The sequence below is a fragment of the Neofelis nebulosa genome, chromosome 1 (genome assembly GCF_028018385.1).
Source record: "Neofelis nebulosa isolate mNeoNeb1 chromosome 1, mNeoNeb1.pri, whole genome shotgun sequence".
NCBI classification, from domain to species: Eukaryota; Metazoa; Chordata; class Mammalia; order Carnivora; family Felidae; genus Neofelis; species Neofelis nebulosa.
In genome coordinates this window covers 41,495,448-41,512,254 of record NC_080782.1, presented here as the reverse complement: position 1 = coordinate 41,512,254, position 16,807 = coordinate 41,495,448, and the positions used below count along the sequence as shown (strand labels likewise).

At 43.1% G+C, this 16,807-nt stretch overlaps 1 protein-coding gene across 2 annotated transcripts in view; it reads left to right on the top strand.

Moving 5' to 3' along the window:
* ESM1 (endothelial cell specific molecule 1) overlaps positions 1-16,807 on the top strand; it is a 48,238-nt gene that overhangs the window by 20,149 nt on the left and 11,282 nt on the right. Inside the window, exon 2 of one of the 2 annotated variants that reach the window (XM_058719564.1) lies at positions 13,378-13,475. The exons of the other annotated variant lie outside the window; for it this stretch is intronic. The gene's annotated coding sequence lies outside the window, so the exon portion shown is untranslated. The remainder of the gene's footprint in view (positions 1-13,377; positions 13,476-16,807) is intronic. 2 annotated transcript variants of the gene reach the window in all.

Sequence of the window (16,807 nt, the reverse complement as noted above, 5' to 3'; positions counted from 1 at the left end):
TACCATTTGAGAGAGGAACGTACAAAGGACCATCAGTGTTAGAGCGTAAAAAGTTTTATGACTTACGTAAGGGAAACGATAGGTAACATCCAAAGACATTCCAAAATGTTTGTCATTTGTATCGAAAACCATCCCCCCCGATAATATCTTTAGTATATAAAGTTGTCTTACAGATCAATCAAAAAAGAGTAGCAATAAGTGGGTTCAATTGGTGAGCAAATCAATATAAATACAAAGAGTGCCTGGGTGGTGGCTCAATCAATTAAGCATCTGACTCTTGATTTCAACTCAGGTCATGATCTCACAGTTTGTAAGTTGGAGCCTCATGTCGGACTCTGTGATGCCAGCATGGAGCCTACTTGGGATTCTCTCTCTCCTTCTCTCTCTCTCTCAAAAATAAATAAACATTAACAAATTAAATAAATAAATATATATATACACAAATAAAATAATACTTTAGTTAGGTGTCTTCAATAGGGACCTATAAATAATATTTTAAGTAATTATTTAAAATTATATTTTAAAATCTTGGTGATTATAGGATAAAAAATAAAGCACATTGCACAGTTTTTGAAAGCTTAGTAAGTATAAGTTTGATATGCTAACAGCATAACAACAATAGCAAGTACTGATGAAAAGACCACTGGGCTAAGAAGAGAGAAGTCAACAAAGGCAGAATCTACTAAATTCTCAAGGTTGACAGGTCAGTTGATGGATTTTTAGCAATGGTGTAATTGTGATATTTCTTTTAGATCTTGAACTGTAAATCGTCTTTCCTTCTACTGATTCCTTAGTTCACCTCTTCTTCTCTCCAAAGTCCAAAATACATTCTGTTCTCACCAGAATTTTGAATCACCGACCTTCTTGCAATGTGGCCATGTCCACTAGCTCTCTTCTACACACGCCTGACCTCTTTTCAGTCTAAACAAGACAGTCATGCTAACAAGGCCCATATATCAACTCCAGGTTTCTCTACTCTCTTAGCTTTCTACTACGGAAGTGCCCAACTCCACGGCCCCCTTGCCGTTTGCTTTCTCAGATGCTAGCTTAAAGAGTGCTGATGCAGAAATCGCGGTCCCCGAGTGGGCTACCCCACCAACTTAAGAGCAGGGTGTTCACTGCACTCTAGAAAGTCTTTCCCTCATCTCTTATCCATTCTCCAGGTCACAGGCCACAGGCCACAATACCCTTTCCATACCTTCTTCATCTTCCCCAGGACCCCGCTTCCCACTTTACTAGATTCCATCGTGCTACCTTGTGCTTCAGAAGAAGTTGAAGGAGAATCTGTCTCTTTAACTGATTCTCTTTTCTTCCTGGTCAAGTGGGAATACCTCTGTAGAGGGACACCTCTATTCTTTACCCCATCGCCTGGGGACTTTATCTTTTAATTATTCTTCATATAGCAACTTGAATTTCTACTTGTTCACTAGCCCATTCCTTCAATATTCAACCGTCCATCCACCATCCATCCATCCCTACATTAATTTTGTTTATGAGCTTACACAGACCTATCTATTCATGAAAGGTATTCACTTGAACATGTTTGCTCCTCAGTTAATTATTCCTTTTCTTTCCTTCTTTCTTTCCAAATCAATTTCTTACTGTCTCTTGTCATCCTGACAAATTGGTTTTATTTCTCACTTCACTAGTGAAACATATTTTCAGTGACTCTTGTTGGCTTTTCTCAGTCCTCATTCTTTTTTGATTTCTTTGCATCCTTTTACTCTGCTGACCAGCTTTTCCTTGAAGCATCCTCTATCCCTGACTCCTGATACCCTGTCTTTATATTCTTCACCGCTTTGATCACTATGCGTCTCTTTACTGCCACTTCCTCTTCCTGTTCTCCAAATTCTTTCTCGAAGTCTCTCTACTCTCTTCAGCCCAGCCTTTTCCAGAGTGTGTACCCAGAGCACTAGCCATAGGTGTGATGATGCAGTTGTCCTGAAGCAAAAAGCATTCTGTTGTCCAAGCAGCTTCAGCAACAAATAGGCAATTCAACAAAGTTAAGTGTAGTTCTGGTCTTTAGGACTTCTTTTAGCCTTTAAATGGTAATGTGCATTGTTCAAACCCAGGGCGATATGTAGAACTAGAGAATGTTCAGTTTCTCAAACTTACTTTGCCACAGAACATTTCTTTTTACAGAATGTCTCAGGACACCTGAATTCCATAGAACTCATGATGGAAAAGAGTGCACGTCTTCAGTCTTCCACCTTGACCTCTCTTTATAATATTGCTTCAACAGCTTTTTCTTCTATGGCTCTCCTGTAGCCTCTCCTGCTCTCTTCCACATGCTGCGTTTCCTGATCATTCCAAGTGGAAGTGTTTTTCCCTCTTCCAAAAGCAAGAGGAAGGCTTAGACTTAATATTTCACATCTGGCTTGATATTATTATACTTATCATATCCAGCATATTCATCTGAGATCGTTAGCTTCTTGAGAACTGTGTCTATGCCCTTGGTACCAGCGAGAAAGGATTTCAGTTGCAAGTAGCAAAAATCTCATCCCAGAGGGACTTAAACAACAAGGAAATTCACTTTCTCATATAACAAGAATCTCAGGGGTAGGACAGTGCCAAGGTTGATTAATTCAGGAGTTCAATGTTACTATCAAGACTCAAGTGTGCATCCTCAGTCCTTGTGTTCACTAACCCCATGGCCCCAGGCATCCCTTTTGGGTACAAGGTTAAAGGGAAGATTAAAGTACACAGCATTTCCTGCAGGTGTGTTTTAGGATGCCACGCCTTTCCCGGAAGCACGCAGGCACATCTCCCTCCCACAAATTAGGGGTTCTGTTGGCAAGGTGGGAATGGGCAGAAGGGAATTTATATCTCAGTGTCTTGCTCCACTCCCCACAGAGAACAATGCACACTCTACAGACTTGCTAAGTGAACAAATGAACAGATGGACGGTTGTGCCAAGTAATGTGTTTAGTCAAGATTTTATAACTTGTTACCTGTTGATTACATTTCCTGACTTTTTAGGAAGAAGACTCAAAATTTATCTAAGAAGGAATATTCATAGGTGAGTAGTTATAGTTGCTAACTCCATATTTGAAATATTAAAGCTTTTGTCCTCCCTATACTCTTTATATCAGTAATATCAGGAACAGGGAATAGAATAGAGCCATTTTGAGTAAACGTCTCCAAGGGAGTTCATAGTGCTAAAATCAAAATAACATAAAATAGATTCTAAATTAAGATTTTCATTGTTCTCATCAACAAAATTACAACGTTGGGAAGCTTCTTTTTCTTTTCCCTCATATTCAAGATAGCAACCATATTACACTGTAAGGGATTTGATGCCAATAGTTGAATCAGTCTGTACTTTAATTTAGTATTTCCTCCAGACATTCTTTGAACATGTGTCAACAGGAAAGAACATGTTTCAAAATCCACTTCTACTCATTTATCTCCTAATAAACAAAGTTTGAATATGTCTTTTAGTTCTTTCTATGCTTTCTGAAATTTGCCAAACTGTACACACACACACACACACACACACACACACAGAGAACAACATCAAAAACCAAACAACTCTCAGAACTGGTGAAGGCCAAATTCCAAAGAAGGTAAAATTGACCATGGGGACCCTTCCACCTCCACTGTCAGTATCGTCATTTCTCTTAACGATCCTCATCCATAAGGATTTATAGTCAGCAAATACCTGCCAACATCTCACGGCTCAAAAATATTTTAAGGTGTTGCCTCTTTATAGCGTGTTCTCATTTTATTTAATGTTTCTTAAGTAATAATAATAAACTGTACACATTCAGAGGCAACATCTTTAATGATGGGCTGTCAGGGATGGTGGCAGGAATGAAGAAGGTTTGGGTAGAGATATGCCTTGCTCTGCTTAAGTCACACCACATTGGCATCAGCTACTCTGGGTAAGTAACAGGCTGGCTCTGGACATATTTTGTTTTTGCATATTATTAGGAAATCGATAAGCCAGAGGCCCCTGAACTGCCAATGCTGAGATGTCTATAACTGTTATTACAACTAGAAGTGTTAAGGCACGTGAGTTTCTGCCCAATGTGTGTGTAGGTTGTGTGGGAGGTGGCCAGAGAAATATTTTAAAGTTCAGATTTCAACCAGAGAGTACTCTTCTCACTAGAATGAGTTTTGAATGCTTCTCTGAAAAAGCAAGAAGGTGAAGAGTGAGGTCCCAGGAACTATGGGCTTCCGATTCAGGGACTGGAGTCACACACACAGAAAAGCCATTTCCAGGTAATACATAGCAATTATAGAGGAAACTGGGCAGTGGGATAGCATGGTATTAAAGAAGAAGGCCCTTCTCTGAGTGACACTGCCCTTGTTTTACTAATTTCCAGACACTTGCTGTAAGGACAAAGTCTCATGCAGTCAGAAGTCTTAGAAAAGTGTCCTTGTGACTCACATGACAGGATCCAGGCCAGCAGACCACAGCACCTACTGAAAGATTCAAAGACACCAACTCAACCGAAGCCTAGGATGCTTGGTGTGGGATCTAAATCATGGTGCTTAGTATTCTATAAGATGAGGAGGGTTTTAATGATTCATAGTTCAGGGAAGAATAAAAACTCTCTTAGCAGACCAGTCACCTTTCCATCCCAGACATCTAGAACAGTGTTCACTGTTTGCTCTTTAGGCTTTTATTTTGTGAAGGTGTCAAGAGAGATCCACAGAAAGAAGAGACCAGTAATGAGAAAGGTCATGTGCATCCAAATGACCAATCCTCTTGAAGAGAAGGATTACAAAAAAAAAAATGGATATAAAATCTCTTGGTCAAAACCAACATACGGTATATCTATTATTTTATCTTAAAAAAAGAATTTTCTGGGGGCGCCTGGGTGGCGCAGTCGGTTAAGCGTCTGACTTCAGCCAGGTCACGATCTCGCGGTCCGTGAGTTCGAGCCCCGCGTCAGGCTCTGGGCCGATGGCTCGGAGCCTGGAGCCTGTTTCCGATTCTGTGTCTCCCTCTCTCTCTGCCCCTCCCCCGTTCATGCTCTGTCTCTCTCTGTCCCAAAAATAAATAAAAAACGTTGAAAAAAAAAATTTAAAAAAAAAAAAAAAAAAGAATTTTCTGGGGGAAAATCTCTTCATACTCGAGTTTTAAACTACTAATAATTACCACTGTCAACAATTGGCATCCAGAACTATATTTTTAACTTATTAAATACAAGATTTCGGTTCCAATGGGAAAACAAGGAATATAAGAAGTAGGAAGCCAGAATTTTGCCAAATGCATCAGAACGAAGCCAAGACTCCATAATCATTTAGCAGTGAAGGCTTAGTCTTTGCTGACATTCATTTCCTAGACAGAGAATCGAGTCCTGGACACAAAACAAGGTCAACATGGAACATATACAGAAGGATTATCTGAATATGGACAATGCTAGTAGGAGACAAGGGACAGTTCAGACAAGTATATGACAGGGTTTATTGTTTTCTCCAATACATTAGTAAACACAGAGTTTAAGCTTGAACACTTAGCAGTAATATTATTTATTTGAGATACATATATATATATATATATATATATATTCATATATGTGATTTTCAAGGTAACTGCTTAGTAAACAACATAAATGGACTTAACCATTATCAACAGATCCTTTTATAGTTTAAAGTTCTGAGTTAAAGAAATAGCCTATGTGGAGTTACTTATCCACCTGAATCAGAAGTCCTAATTCTGGTGCCCATAATGTATGGTGCCTATCTTTCAGGATGTTGTTTCAACAAAGCATATTTATGTCTGTTTGGACCGCAAGTGTGAAAATCACAGGATATTATTGCTGAAAGATACTGTTTCGATCAGATCCTGGCAGGAAACAGAATGTGACTCAGGTAGCTCAAATGAAGAGACTTTCATGAAGGGACTACTCACAGATGTGTGGGGAAGGCAAAGGACTTGAGCGTGCAGGGACGCAACAGCAGGGAGCCCCTGCGACTTCCGGTGGTCCATGAGATCTCAGCTGTGGAGGAAGGTGCCCAACCGGAGCTGTAAGCATGGAAGGACACAGCCCCCACCATAAAGGCAGGCCAAAGCAGGGAAGGAGTAGGGAAGAAAGCCAAAACCTTCTCTTCTCCTCTGATCAACCCAACAGAAACTGGAAGGCAACTCAACCCAACAGAAACTGGGTGAGGTAGACCATGGAGGGCATGAAACACAGAAGAAAGAGGCAGAGACTAGATTTGGGGTGGGTGGGACAAACGGTGGAAAGCCACCTGGTACCTTAAAAATCTGTCCTTTGTGCTCAGACGGTCCATAGACAGGGCCCCAGGGGGGCAGAGTAGGTAGCAGGTATGTGACTATATGAAGCAGCTTTCACCTGCTAGAGAGAAGTGTTCACTTGTTAAAGGTGAGCAGGCTGGCCTCTCCGTGGACACTTGGATGCCCCGGTGCTTAGAGCAGTTAGTCCTGGTCAGCCCATGATCATGCCAGGAGAGGGGCTGATGCTTCCCCAACCACCAATGCTTCTAAGGAAATTCTGCAGCTGGCTTGTGGCATCTCAGTCCTCAGCCAGGAAAGACCAGTCTCTCCCCAAGCACAGATGCCTGAGTTGAGGAACTGACATGTCTCGTTACTCATGTGTGCAGCCTCTGATGACACCAGGTGAGAAGCTGGTGGTCCCAAATCACGCAGCCCAGAGTATAGATCTGTCTGGCTCTTGGTGCACTGCTCTAGGATGGGCCACAGGGAACGTGATCTCGTCTCCCCAGTGAACTCTGCTCTGTCAGATCTGGTGCATGTGTACTTCTTTGCCAGTTGCCCTTGTTTACAAGAAACCCAGGCAGGAACCGACAGGGTAGCGTGGGTGGCAGCAAGGCTCCCACAGCAGACGTGGAGAGTCCCCTCGTTCCCAGCAGTTCAGCCAAAATCTTTTTTAAACAACTGCATACCCACTCATGAGGCCAAGACGACTGTGCAAAGCTCATCTACATTGCTTTGCAAAGTGAGGTGATCCATGGGATGGACACTGAATGTCGTGACCCAGTATGTGTGACATTACTCTGGCACCTGACCTGTGGCTGGTGGGCAGACATCATATCGGGACAAAGAATTAAACAGGAAAGCAAAGTACATGTGCCCTTTGAAAACAGTTACATAAGCGTCCTCAAATAAATAAGTAACGTTTATTTGTGGTGCACTGCGAGTTGCTCAATGCCCATCTGCATTTATTTTTGATGGCTTGACCCACTGCTCAGTTATGTCTTTAATCTCTTCATCACAAGGAAGGGTTCGACTTCCATACATTTTGTTGTTAAGAAAAACGTTGCTTCTTCTTATTCTGCTGAAGTCCACTTTGTCAGGGATCCAAGTGCTTAGAGCAACTAAATCTCCTGTTGACTCCTCCTCTCAACTCAATCCCTGAAAATTAGTTGGAACAGATTAGAGCGAGCCCTCTGACAGTCGTCTTTTGGTTTGAGAGGGGCAGGAGCTGGAAGGCTCATCTGTTCTTTGATCCTCTGTGACTTCTCTGATCCTGGGAGTCGGGATGACTCATCTCATGCAAAGTCTGGTTGTTCTGCTCCCCTGGAAACTTCAGACTGTGATAAATAAAGCCCGCTCCTAGCCGCCTTGACCTTCAGCCTTGCAGCTGTATTCTGCAGACCCCAGAGCCCACCCCCCACCCTCCCCAAACCCCGGACCAATGCTGAGCTCTTTCTACATGTACAAGGCCATGCCTACAAAAATAAACCGCTTTAACACTTTGGGGGCTAAACTGACTTTTTACTGTATAAATTAAGCTTCATCCACACCTGTTCCCCCCAGTAAATAAATGGCATCAGACAGGTTAGTGGGTTGCCATACAGCCTGAGCATCTGTCACTTCCTGGGGACCTTCTCTCTCCCCTCTTTTTCCATTGTGTACATCCAGTTGGGTGCTGTGAGACCAGGAATCATGGGGTCACGGAGATCCATGGCAGGAGGAGACATCTGGTAGAGCCCCAGCCCAAGGCCACCGTGTTATTAACCCATTTTGAGCGCTCACTGCTTGCCAGGAACTGGGCTCCGTGTGGCAGTTCCACCCTGTGACCCACATTCTTGTGTGTTTCTGCGCCTGGGGACATCAAGGCTCACAGATTTAAATGCTGGGCTCAGTTTGTAGCGTTAGTAAGTTGTACAGTCAGGATCGGCACTCAAGTGGCCTGACTCCCAAAATGGATGTTCTTAGCCACTACTGCATATGGTGAAATAAATTTGCTGCTTCCACCCTTTACTTCCTGACAGAGGAGTGAGGAGTCACAGGGAGTAGCGGGCTTGGTGCTGGAGGGGGCGGCAGAGGCCGCAGGCACAGGGCAGAAAGGAAAGTGATCTGGTCTATGTTCCCACTAACGCCAGTGATGTCATGCAGGCACTGCTTCCGGCCTGTTCATTTTATAAGAGGGGGAAGTGAGAGCACGCTCCTTAAAACATGGCTCCTCGAGGCCGCGGGCAGGGCGGGAGGACGCGGGGGCAGGGGGGAGGTCCATCCCCTTCAGTATCACTTGAGGAGCTGGGGTTTGTGAGGCTGTCTCTGAAGGTTGCTAATTTCTTCTCAGAGGCTTTGCCTTTTCTTGACCCCGTTGGATGCACAGGACCTGAGCCAAGCACTGTGAAGACCAGGGCGATAATCATAAAATGATTTCTGCTCACAGGAACTGGGTGGCCCCCTGGATGTAAAGGGCAGGGCTAGAAGTGTAGAGGTGCCAAGGTGGGTGAGGGATCGGGGAGGAGATCAGCAAGGGCAGCACACAGCCCCTGGCATCTCAGCCTCGAGGGACAACGTATTTTGATGGATGGAGAAAGGAAGTTAAGCGGGTGGATGGAGGGGCCAGCCTAGGCCATATTGGTCATGAACTGCGGACCCGTTGGCCTACAACCTGGTCATTTTTGTTCCCGATGAACAGAACATTTAGTCACGTATTAACCTATAAGTACTAATGTTGTATGTCTATTACAGGGCAAGATTTTTTAAAACTAAAAAGTTTAAAAAATATATTTACTTAAAAAATAAATAATAAAATTCAGAGGTATTAAGTGTTTCCTAACTCTGGTTTCCTTAGTAGGTGAGTAAGCAACTTAACCTGAACCACTTCTTCAGCCAGACTTTTTCCGGATCTAAGCTCAGAGCTCTGGTGTATTTAGGGCCTAAGAAGCTTTCTGGTGCCGTGTTTATTGCTTCCACCCCCTCCTCCTCCTTTCAGGTACTACGGGTCTTTGATTGCCTGTTCATGCTAATTGCCCTGGCAGTGGGACTATATGAGGAGGAAAGCATTACTTTGCATTTCGAAGACTTGGACTCTTCTAATTGAATGTCAAGTGCTCTGATGATGTACCTTCCCCCTCGAAAGAGAAGCATGTCTTTCTGCAGGGGCTTTGTGTAGCTTTCCAACTGCAAGTGCACGATATTAAAGACTCACCATGTAAGATTGTTCAACACGGTGGGTGCCTCACCGTTCTTGTTGTTGCTGCTGTTGTGTGGGTTGTGTGTGTGTGAGTTAGCCAGTTAGGAAGAGGTTATCATGGCAAGTGTGCCACACACGTTGTCCCCTTTTCAAACAGCTTTACTAACTGGTTTCCTCGAAGGTCCCTTCAAAAGTGCCCATCAGCTAGTCCCTGGGAAGATCAGATACCCTACAATTTCTTGTTTTCAATATAGGCTCTTGTCTGGGTATGGGATGCTTGAAAGGTGATCATTTATGGCCCTATTTGAAGTTCCATAATTTTAAGTTCATGAAATGAAGGCATTAATACTGAAAAATTAGCATGGGTCAGTGCTCATCAACTTATCCATTATGATACGTGCTGATCCCTTATAAACCAGCTTTGTAGACTAGACCACATATAGGTTAAAATTTTGATTTGCCATCCTGAGAACACTTTGAAAGTGTACAGAAAGCTGAAAGTACGTTGGATTCCTTTCATTCACGGAGACATTGTTTGGTGTTTTATTCAGTGAGTACTTCCTAGGTATATTTACAAAGGAGCCAGGCTCAGCATGTTGTTTAAAGTGGTAATGTGTGCAACAGGCTCACGTTCCACCGTTAGAAATGTGAGCTGGGTGTATCTGTGCACTTTGGAACTGAAAGTAGGATATTAAACTTGGGTACATGGATCTCATATGTGGGCACACATATATACAAACATGTAGATTTGTACATATGTGTACACACATATATGTATATGTACAGCACATGTATTTCACCCTAAAATACCTCTAGTCTGATCAATGTCAGGCAGCTTGCGAGAGTTAGGTGTTCAGTTCCATCATGCAAAGTTGTAGTGGATTAAAGTTTGGTAACAACATTTGCTAAGCAAACTGTTGGCAGTGAGTCAACAAAAGTAAAAACAGGTCTATTTATTTGGAAACTACTATATCTCACTGAATCTAAGACGTTATCAGTATAAGAAGGCCATTATTTTTTTGTATGTCATTAAGGGAAAAATATTCTTCCGGTGAAACTCTTAACATAATGCTTTTATATCTCGGGAATTTGTAATTTGTGCCTTACAAATAGTGTTTGTATTTATTGAAAGCACTCTTTGGGGGTTATTTGGGTATAGATTTCTATCATTTAGAACTTTTGAACATTCATAGGAAGAAAAATATAAATTCAATAAAGTGGTTAAAATATTTCTAAATGACTCTAAATTTGTGCCTGGTCCTTCTGAATCACATGTCAGTATCATGCCTTTTTCAGAGAGTATAGGCTCTGGGGGATTAAGATCATCAGTAATGCAGCATGACTTAGAAGCCAACCCTGCTACCGTCTGAGGTTCTCTTCCAAGTAACTGGCACACGTCTTCCAAGTTTTGATGTGTACATGTAGGCAATGACTTACATCATAATGGCAGAATTCCAACTTCAGTGATGTTAACATGTGAAAGAAAATGTGTGTCTCAGAATGAGAAAAATATGCTAAAAATTTTGTAAGTGTATTATATAGTTAAAAAATTCTAGGTCAACCCCTCAGAGACAGGCTTTGTCTATCAGAGATCTCCAGACTGAAGATTAAGTACTAATTCTGCTGACATGTGCCTGGGAGAAACCATTGGTCTAGAGGTTTCTGAAATTTTTAAGTTTGTCAGAATCGAGTGTCTTGTTAAAAATGTTGATTCCTGGGGCACCTGGGTGGCCCAGTCGGTTGGACATCTGACTTCAGCTCAGGTCATGGTCTCGCAGTTTGTGGGTTTGAGCCCCGCACCAGGCTCTGTGCTAACAAACAGTTCAGAGCCTGGAGCCTGCTTCAGATTCTGTATCTTTCTCTCTCTCCCCCTCCCCTGTTCATGCTCTGCCTCTCTCTGTCTCTCAAAAATAAATAAATGTTAAAAAAATGTTGATTCCTAAGTCCACCCCTGACCCATCCAACTGGAATACCTGGCTGTGCCATTTTGACATCAGGACACCCTGATGCACATGGTCTGGGCAACTGCACTTTGATGCACCTGGCTGCAAGCCCTGTCTGAGGCACCATCAATGTGCATTAAGCTCTCAGGTTGTAGGCTTGGAGGCTTCATGAAGTCTGTGTCAGTCAAAAGAAAGTAAGACGCTAAGAAGAAGGAGAAGGAAAGGAAAGGAAGAAGGAGAGGAAGAAGAAGAAGAAGAAGAAGAAGAAGAAGAAGAAGAAGAAGAAGGAGAAGAAAGAGAAAAGAAGAAGGAGGAAGAGGAGGGAGAGAGAGGGGGAGAAAGAGAGGGAGAGGGAGAAGGAGGAGAAGAAGAAGAAGGTCACAACATGGCCCTTCACTGGGAGGATTCCAGGAAGAAAAGAGCCAAGATATTTCAACACCAGATTAGAAAGTGAGTCTGAAACTGCCAATTCGTTTAAAAAATTCTAAATAAGGGGCTTGGAAGTTACACTTCTTATTTATCTTCTGGTGCTTACCTTGAACTTTTAAAAAAAATCACTCAATTATTTATTCAACACGCATATCATGTAAAGGCTAAGGCTCTTCATCACCAGACAAATTCCAGTGAGTCTGATGAGGGTGGTCCTGATTAATATTTTATTACATTATAAAAGAGGTCAGCTTAAGGTTAGGCCAAGGAAGTGCCATGTTATTAGAGAAGCAAAGTAGCAGAATCATTTCCTATGATTCGTGTGTTAATCAGAAATCCCCGTCCTTCCAAAATTCCTGGTGAAAATTCCAAACGTCTTAGCACTAACTTCTAATATGACTTTTTCAACCTATGTTCTCTCATGTCAATAGTTCCAATGTCTAAATGACTTCCAACGCTTGAGCTAATTCTTTAGCCATTCAGGAAACTGGTAATCAAAAAACAAAAACAAAAAACAGAACAAAACAAAACAAAAAAGCCTCTTTTGGCCCACAGTTTGTGAGCTGTCTAGTCGCCCCATGTCAGGATGGGGCGAGGAAGGCTGCAGGGAGAGGAGGTGAAGTCTTCCAACAGGGAACGCAGATGCTCAGCGGTCGTTCTGTGAATTACGTGAATGAAAAATTACGCCATCTTGCAGAAGGTGAGGGGAATGGAGGAAAGGGTGAGGCCTGAGAGAGATGGCCACAGGCTCATTTTCTTTCATGGTAGGTAATTTGTCTTTTAGAATAAGTCCTACTGTTTTATGCTTGTTTAGAGTGGACAGCCTGTTTCCCCATCTATCTTACCCTCTGATCTCTTTGAGAGATCCCATTGTCTCTTTGAGAGAGCGGGCAGGATTTCCATCTTTTAGATTTTGCTGAAACAAATGACTTTGCGTGAGTCAGGAAGGCTGGTTGGTGTCTCATACAGGACTGACAGTGGAACTCAGACTCACACTGGGGTCTTCTGGTTCCAAGGTGGGAGCTACTTTCGCCACTCATGCTGCCTGTGGTCTTGTATCAGGACAGCACCCCTGGTACTTCTGGGTGTGGCTTTATATGTGGAGAGGGAAGGACACTATATGACTGGAATCTCTTGCAGATGAGTTCATAGATTCAGAACCTTGATTTGAGACGGTATTTCTTTGGGGAAAACATTTGCTCCAAGACATAAGATCATTTTTAAAGCATGAAACAAACCTTTAGAATTTTGGATTCTTGATAGTCATAGCCAGGATGAGAGCCGGGAGAGCTCGTTGTTAGAAAAACATGGCCACCAGAATCGGGGGAATGGGGGGATAGAGTAGAGGGCGGATAAGTAGTGAGAGCTCCTCCCATGTTCCCAAGTCTAAACTTTCTCACTCTCAAAAACCCCCTGGAAGTGTGAATGCAAAGGTGAGGTTTCTAGATTTGGTCAAGATTAAAAAACAACCAGTTTCCACCTGCTTCCTCGAGGAACTCCGCGGGATGCAGAGCCCTGGATATGGTGGCAAAGCTCTCTGAAGGGCACCCGGACATCCAGGGTTGACGTTTGCAGTAGGCATTGTGGGTATCTTGTTTTTATCTTCTCAAACTCCCCCACACTCATTATTCTTGCAGGACTGTTTGCTGTAAGCGATTGCGACTGCCTCCCAGCTGCCCAGAGAATTCATCTCCTCCCTAAGATACATCAGAGGACCCCATGCAGGCAAGAACAGGTGGACGTCACTTTACTTTTCAGAGCAGGTGTAGTTTTTTTGTTTTGTTTTGTTTTAGGTAGACTCCGTGCCCAACGTGGGGCTTGAACTCAGGACTCTGAGATCAAGAGTCACATGTTCTACCGACTGAGCCAGGAGCCCCTGAGCAGGTGTAGTTTTTTGTTTTGTTTTGTTTTATTCTTTAAGTAGACTCCATGCCCAACGTGGGGCTTGAACTCATGACCCTGAGATCAAGAGTCACATGTTCTACCGACTGAGTCAGCCAGGAGCCCCCGAGCAGGTGTAGTTTTTAAAAATTGCCTGTAACATCCAATCCCCCTTTACTGTTAAAATTGTCTTTATTAGAAATGAAAACTTGGGGGGCGCCTGGGTGGCGCAGTCGGTTAAGCGTCCGACTTCAGCCAGGTCACGATCTCGCGGTCCGTGAGTTCGAGCCCCGCGTCAGGCTCTGGGCTGATGGCTCGGAGCCTGGAGCCTGTTTCAGATTCTGTGTCTCCCTCTCTCTCTGCCCCTCCCCCGTTCATGTTCTCTCTCTGTCCCAAAAATAAATTAAAAAAAAAAAAAAAAAAAAAGAAATGAAAACTTGGAGAACTGAAGAGATGGTATTTCCTTTGCTCCAAGACATAAGATCATTTTTAAAGAATGAAACAAACCTTTAGAATTTTGGATTCTTGATAGTCATAGCCAGGATATACCTTTGGGTCTTCTTACCTAATTACTGAGGTAGACAGGAGGGATGAGGGGGGTGGTCTAAGGTGTGCATCGTGTGACTCGCCTAAGATGACATAGCTTGTAGTGGCCGAGCTAGAATTTCTGCAAGCTGTTCCCAGCACAGGAGGCTCTGGGAGGAGTCCCCAGAGCCTGTGACAGCTGACCTGTGACTGCTGTGAAACTCAGTTTGGCAGATGGGTTCACCAGGTTCTATCAGCAATAGAGGAGCTCCCAGGAATGTCTCGGGATGGATGCGGGGCTACCAGACCCAAGGCTGGAAAGCCAAGAGGACAGAAGTTGGTCAGCTGTGCAGGAGCTGACACAACAGGACTCTGCTCAGACCCTGTTCCATCCCCAGCTGCTTCTGCTATCCCTGGAAACCTCTATCTCATTCCCCCAAAGACGCACCCGGTTCTATAATTCAGCTCAGCCTATTCAAGAACGCGGGTTTCACTTTGCATCCCCTGGGAAACATGGGTGCACATTTTAACTTACTACTCTCTGAAAATGATTTTGGGAAACAACTGGTCACATGTACATGTTGACTAAGTACTGAGCTCTAGTTACGTGCTACACCTTGCCCTAGGCACATGCAAATTGCCATCAGCTGGTTCAAAGCAGAAAGACTTTCAGAAGGTACCAAAACCCAAAACTACACTAAAAACAAAGTCTCATCCACCTAAGTTTCTCCACTCGCCCCTTGGAACATTTCGCCTTCCGGTCTGCCTTTATAATTCAGTTTGAATTAAACCTATCTGGGGGCGCCTGGTTGGTTCGGTCAGTAGAGCATGCAACACTTCATCTCAGGGTTATGGGTTTGAGCCCCACGTTGGACATAGAGATAACTTTAAAAGAAAAATTAAATAAAAATAAACCTATCTGGTAAAGAGGTTTGTGAGGAAGGCACAGTAAACATGGGACAATTTGACTTGACCATGAGGGTTTGGAATCCTTTCAGAGCCTTTCCCGCTTTGCCTATCCAGGAAAAAAAAAAAAAAAATGCTGGGTATTTGGTTACAAGCAATCAGAATGTGCAGGATTAAACACAAATTGCCAGAGCACATTACCTAGGCTTATTTTCCTTCTTGGAATAATGTCAAGTTTAAGGGACAAAATCATGATGGGGTTTTTAATGAGCAAGGTATACTGGGTTGAATACTCAGTTTTATTGTTTCTCTGGCCGCCATTGCAGAAGGCCACAGGCTTTGAATCCCAAGATGGTATGGTTTGACCCACTATAACATGAACTTGCCTTTTCACAGTTGTAGAAAGCTTATGTGATTTTGGCCTTTCTCACTCTTTGGTCTGACATCTGATGCAGGGCAGAGCAAGGTTAGAGACTTGCCAACCCCAGCACACGGCAAGCCAACCCAGGTGGGTCTCGTGCCCTCATCAGCAACTGCGTTGCCTTCACCTTAATTTGTTTTGTTGCAGATTAAAGTTGCCATTTTTTTGTTGTTGTTGTTTGTTTACTCATGCTCCAATTTCCTAACCCTGTGTGGCCATTGGTAACTTTCCTCAGAAGAGTGGTTGATCTGGGTTCCTGGTTGGGAAAGACCAGAAATACAATGAGATGTAAATCCCATAGGGATTGTGCTGGGACAAACAGTTTTTGTCGGGTCTTGGAAGGAATGGAACGTTCCCCAAGAATGAGATGTTAGAAACTACGTGTGGAGATAGTTCCACTGCTTACGAACTCTGCTGAGCGTATTTTCTCCACCCTTTTGGGTATGCATTTAGGCTCACTATTATTGTGGATTTGGGACTCTCAACTTGACATCTTCTCTCTGTTTAGTTGTCCTTCACTGAAAGTGTTATCAGTTTTTGGAAATGTAGAACATGGGTTCCATGAGCTCCTCTTCTTCCCTCAGCACTTGTGATATTGACCTCTGCAAGGCTTCTATTGTTTCTTCCTTAAATTTCCATAGAAGACCAGGAAGTTCTTATGCTTTGACTATTTTTCTTTATTCACTGCCAACTCTATGATGATTATATTTTTAAAATGAAAAATAGCCATCACTTAGTGAATGCGTGCTACTTGATAGACACTTTCCATCCCGTTTTATAGGTCCTAACAATAGCCCTGTGAAGAAGCTGATGGTCCCACTGTACACAACGACAAAATGGAGGCTTAGAGATGTTAAACTCAGTTTCTGAGATTTTTAGGTAGTGAGTGGCAGAGCAAAGATTCAAATCCAGCTCTGGCGGAACCCAAACTTTATAGCAAGACCAAAGTGATAGGCAGGCTGGATCCTGCCCATAAGAAATAAGGGCGCAGGGGCACCTGGGTGGCTCAGTCAGTTAAGCATCCAACTCTTGATTTCAGCTCAGGTCATGATCTCACAATTCGTGGTATCGAGCCCCATGTCGGGCTCTTTGCTGACAGCCCAGAGCCTGCCTGGGATTCTCTCTCTCTGTCTTTCTGCCCCTCCCTGCTCATGTGCTCCCTCTCTCAAAAAAAAAAATAAATAAATAAAACTTTGAAAAAAAAAAAAAAGAAATAAGGGTGCATATAATGTTTCGTAATTTGAGTGAAATAGTGGCCGACATTTAAAAATTAGGGCATTACATTTAAAAGTCTAGATTCCAGCTTCTCTTAAAAAAAAAAAAATAGAAGATTC